Source organism: Arachis stenosperma, chromosome 9 (assembly GCF_014773155.1).
Source record: "Arachis stenosperma cultivar V10309 chromosome 9, arast.V10309.gnm1.PFL2, whole genome shotgun sequence".
Lineage (NCBI taxonomy): Eukaryota > Viridiplantae > Streptophyta > Magnoliopsida > Fabales > Fabaceae > Arachis > Arachis stenosperma.
Window position 1 is genome coordinate 59147231 of NC_080385.1, and position 5499 is coordinate 59152729.

General features: G+C 41.6%; 1 non-coding gene across 1 annotated transcript; it reads right to left on the bottom strand.

Moving 5' to 3' along the window:
• Positions 1 to 1596: 1596 nt before the first annotated feature.
• On the bottom strand, positions 1597 to 1700 carry LOC130952347 (small nucleolar RNA R71). The gene has a single exon (XR_009074527.1). It is a non-coding gene; the product is annotated as a small nucleolar RNA R71 (small nucleolar RNA).
• Positions 1701 to 5499: the final 3799 nt, after the last annotated feature.

Here is a 5499-nt window from a genome sequence, read left to right on the forward strand (position 1 = left end):
TTCCTGGAATCCAAATTAAGAATTCTGAAACCTTTATTTTCTATTTCCATATAATTTTCGAAAAATCCAAAAAAAAATTTCAAAATCATAAAAAAACCAAAAATATTTTATGTTTCTTGTTTGAGTCTAGTGTCTAATTTTAAGTTTGGTGTCTTGCATGCATTGTTTATTTGATCTTGGTTCTATTTTCAAGTCAATAGTACAGGGAACTGAAGATTCAGAACATGCAGCAGAGGAATTACACAGAAAAAGCTGGGCGTTCAAAACGCCCAGTGAAGAAGGACAGACTGGCGTTTAAACGCCAGCCAGGGTGCCTGGTTGGGCGTTTAACGCCCAAAAAGGTAGTGCATTGGGCGTTAAACGCCAGAATGTGCACCATTCTGGGCGTTTAACGCCAGGATGGCACAAGAGGGAAGATTTTGTTTTCAAAATCAATTTTTTCAAGTTTTCCGAGTTTTTCAAAATCAAATCTTTTTCAAATCATATCTTTTCAATCAATTGTTTTCAAAATCAATTTCTTTCCTTTTTCAAAGATACTTGCTATCAATTAATGATTTGATTCAACATTTCAAGTTTGTTGCCTTTTCTGTTGAGAAAGGTTTAATGTTTGAATCATATCTTTTCTTGTTAGGCAAGTCATCAATTTTTAAAATCAAATCTTTTTTTTTTAAATTGTTTTCAAACCATAACTTTTCAATCAAATCTTTTTAATCACATCTCTTTCTAAACAGTTTTTAATCATATCTTTTTGATTTCTAATTTCAAAATCTTTTTCAAAAATTACTTGATCTCTTTCTCACTCTTGATTTTCGAAAATCAAATTAAAGTTTTTCAAAATGTTTTTAAAACCTTTTTAATTAATTTTCGAAAAATCTCTTCCCCTCTTCTCACATCCTTCTATTTATGGAGTACCACTCCTCCTCAATGCACAATTCGAACTCTATCTGACTAAGTTCGAATTCTTCTCCTTCTTCCTTCTAATTTTTCTTCTTCTTCTGACACCTCAAGGAATCTCTATACTGTGACATAGAGGATTCCATATTTTCTTGTTCTCTTCTCTTTCATATGAGCAGGAGCAGAGACAAAGGCATTCTTGTTGAAGCTGACCCTGAACCTGAAAGGACCTTGAAGCAAAAGCTAAGAGAAGCTAAGGCACAACTCGCTGTAGAGGACCTAACAGAAATCTTCAAAGAAGAAGACATGGCAGCCGAAAACAACAACAATGCAAGGAAGGTGCTGGGTGACTTTACTACACCTACTCCCGACTTCTATGGGAGAAGCATCTCTATCCCTGCCATTAGAGCAAACAACTTTGAGCTTAAGCCTCAATTAGTTTCTCTAATGCAACAGAATTGCAAGTTCCATGGACTTCCATTGGAAGATCCTCATCAGTTCTTAGCTGAATTCTTACAAATCTGTGACACTATCAAGACTAATGGGGTAGACCCTGAGGTCTACAGACTTATGCTATTCCCTTTTGCTGTAAGAGACAGAGCTAGGACATGGTTGGACTCACAACCTAAAGAAAGCCTGGACTCATGGGAAAAGCTAGTCAATGCCTTCTTGGCAAAGTTCTTTCCACCTCAAAAATTGAGTAAGCTTAGAGTGGAAGTCCAAACCTTCAGACAGAAGGATGGAGAATCCCTCTATGAAGCTTGGGAAAGATACAAAGAATTAATCAGAAAATGTCCATCTGACATGCTTTCTGAATGGAGCATCATAGGCATTTTCTATGATGGTCTGTCTGAACTATCCAAGATGTCTTTGGATAGCTCTGCTGGAGGATCTCTTCATCTGAAGAAGACGCCTACAGAAGCTCAAGAGCTAATTGAAATGGTTGCAAATAACCAATTCATGTACACTTCTGAAAGGAATCCTGTGAACAATGGGACAAGTCAGAAGAAAGGAGTTCTTGAGATTGATACTCTGAATGCCATATTGGCTCAGAACAAGATATTGACTCAACAAGTCAATTTGATTTCTCAAAGTCTGTCTGGAATGTAAAATGCACCAAGCAGTACTAAGGATGCTTCATCTGAAGAAGAAGCTTATGATCCTGAGAACCCTTCAATGGAAGAGGTGAATTACCTAGGAGAACCCTATGGAAGCACCTATAATTCTTCATGGAGAAATCATCCAAATTTCTCATGGAAGAATCAAGAGAGACCTCAACAAGGTTTCAACAACAATAATGGTGGAAGAAACAGGTTTAGCAATGGCAAACCTTTTCCATCATCTTCTCAGCAACAGACAGAGAATTCTAAGCAGAACCCCTCTGACTTAGCAACCATGGTCTCTGATCTAATCAAGACCACTCAAAGTTTCATGACTGAAACAAGGTCCTCCATTAGGAATTTGGAGGCACAAGTGGGACAGCTGAGCAAGAAAGTTACTGAACTCCCTCCAAGTACTCTCCCAAGCAACACAGAAGAAAATCCAAAAGGAGAGTGCAAGGCCATCAACATGGCCGAATTTGGAGAGGAAGGAGAGGAAGTGAACGCCACTGAGGAAGACCTCAGTGGGCGTGCACTGACCTCCACTGAGTTCCCCAATGAGGAACCATGGGAATCTGAGCTCAAAATGAGATCATAGAGATTCCATTGGACTTACTTCTGCCCTTCATGAGCTCTGATGAGTATTCTTCCTCTGAAGAGGGTGAGTATGTCACTGAAGAGCAAGTTGCTAAATACCTTGGAGCAATCATGAAGCTAAATGACAAGCTATTTGGAAATGAGACTTGGGAGGATGAACCCCCTTTGCTCACCAAAGAACTGGATGACTTGTCTAGGCAGAAATTACCTCAAAAGAGACAAGATCCTGGGAAGTTTTCAATACCTTGTACCATAGGCACCATGACCTTCAAGAAGGCTCTGTGTGAGTTAGGGTCAAGTGTAAACCTCATGCCTCTCTCTGTAATGGAGAAGCTAGGAATCATTGAGGTGCAAGCTGCAAGAATCTCACTAGAGATGGCAGACAACTCAAGAAAACAAGCTCATGGACTTGTAGAGGATGTTTTGGTGAAGATTGAAGACCACTACATCCCTGCTGATTTCATAGTCCTAGAGACTGGGAAGTGCATGGATGAAACCATCATCCTTGGCAGACCCTTCCTAGCCACAGCAAAGGCTGTAATTGATGTTGATGGAGGTGAATTGATCATTCAAGTGAATGAAGAATCCTTTGTGTTTAAGGCTCAAGGATGTCCCTCTGTCACCATGGAGAGGAAGCATGAAAAGCTTCTCTCAAATCAGAGTCAAACAGAGCCCCCACAGTCAAACTCTAAGTTTGGTGTTGGGAGGCCACAACCAAACTCTAAGTTTGGTGTTGAACCCCCACATTCAAACTCTAAGTTTGGTGTTGGGAGGTTCCAACATTGCTCTGAGAAAATGTGAGGCTCCATGAGAGCCCTCTGTCAAGCTACTGACATTAAAGAAGCGCTTGTTGGGAGGCAACCCAATGTTATATTTTATCTATTTTCTTTTGCTATTTTATGTTTTTTTTGTAGGTTGATGATCATGAGAAGTCACAAAATCAATTGAAAAAGCAAAAACAGAATGAAAAACAGGAAGAAAAATAACACACCCTGGAGGAAGAACCTACTGGCGTTTAAACGCCAGTAAGGCTAGCAGGTGGGCGTTTAACGCCCAGTCTGGCACCATTCTGGGCGTTTAACGCCAGAAAGGGGCACCAGACTGGCGTTAAACGCCAGGAAAGGGCAAGAACCTGGCGTTAAACGCCAGAAATGGGCACCAGCCCGGCGTTTAACGCCAGAATTGGCTAAAAACGTGTTTTTGCATGCCATTTGGTGCAGGGATGACTTTTCCTTGACACCTCAGGATCTGTGGACCCCACAGGATCCCCACCAACCCCACCACTCTCTCTCTTCTTCACCCATTCACCAATCACCTCAACACCTCTTCCCCAAAAACCCTTCACCTATCAAATCCCATCTTTCTCTTCACCACTCACATCCACCCTTCATAAAACCCCACCTACATCACCCTTCAAATTCAAACCACTTTCCCTCCCAAACCCACCCATACATGACCGAACCATGAGCCCCCCTCTCCTATATAAACCCTTCTTCACTCCTTCATTTTCACACAACCTAAACACCACTTCTCCCCCTCTTTGGCCGAACACAAAGCCATTCCCTTCTTCCTCATTTCTTCTTCTTCTACTCTCTTCTTTCTTCTTTTGCTTGAGGACGAGCAAACCTTTTAAGTTTGGTGTGGTAAAAGCATTGCTTTTTGTTTTTCCATAACCATTTATGGCATCCAAGGCCGGAGAAACCTCTAGAAAGAGGAAAGGGAAGGCAAAAGCTTCCACCTCCGAGTCATGGGAGATGGAGAGATTCATCTCAAGGGTGCATCAAGACCACTTCTATGAAGTTGTGGCCTTGAAAAAGGTGATCCCCGAGGTCCCTTTTTCACTCAAAAAGAGTGAATATCCGGAGATCCGACATGAGATCCGAAGAAGAGGTTGGGAAGTTCTTACTAACCCCATTCAACAAGTCGGAATCTTGATGGTTCAAGAGTTCTATGCCAATTCATGGATCACCAAGAACCATGATCAAAGTGTGAACCCGGATCCAAAGAATTGGCTTACTATGGTTCGGGGGAAATACTTGGATTTTAGTCCGGAAAATGTAAGGTTAGCATTCAACTTGCCTATGATGCAAGGAGATGAACATCCTTACACTAGAAGGGTCAACTTTGATCAAAGGTTGGACCAAGTCCTCACTGACATTTGTGAAGAGGGCGCCCAATGGAAGAGAGATTCAAGAGGGAAGCCGGTTCAATTGAGAAGGCATGACCTCAAATCCGTGGCTAGAGGGTGGTTGGAGTTTATCCAACGCTCAATCATTCCCACTAGCAACCAGTCCGAAGTTACTCTAGACCGGGCCATCATGATCCATAGCATCATGATTGGAGAAGAAGTGAAAGTTCATGAGGTTATAGCCCAAGAACTCTATAAGGTGGCGGATAAGTCCTCTACCTTAGCAAGGTTAGCCTTTCCTCATCTCATTTGTCACCTCTGTTATTCAGTAGGAGTTGACATAGAAGGAGACATCCTCATTGATGAGGATAAGCCCATCACTAAGAAAAGGATGGAGCAAACAAGAGACCCCTCTCATCATGAGATCCCTGAGATACCTCAAGGGATGCACTTTCCTCCACAAGACTATTGGGAGCAACTGAACACCTCCCTAGGAGAATTGAGTTCCAACATGGGACAACTAAGGGTGGAGCACCAAGAACATTCCATCCTCCTCCATGAAATTAGAGAAGATCAAAGAATCATGAGAGAGGAGCAACAAAGACAAGGAAGAGACATTGAGGAGCTCAAGCACTCCATAAGACCTTCAAGAGGAAGAACAAGCCGCCATCATTAAGGTGGACCCGTTCTTTAATCTCCTTGTTCTTTATTTTCTTGTTTTTCGAATTTTAGTGCTTATGTTTATCTATGTTTGTGTCTTATGATCATTAGTGTCTTAGT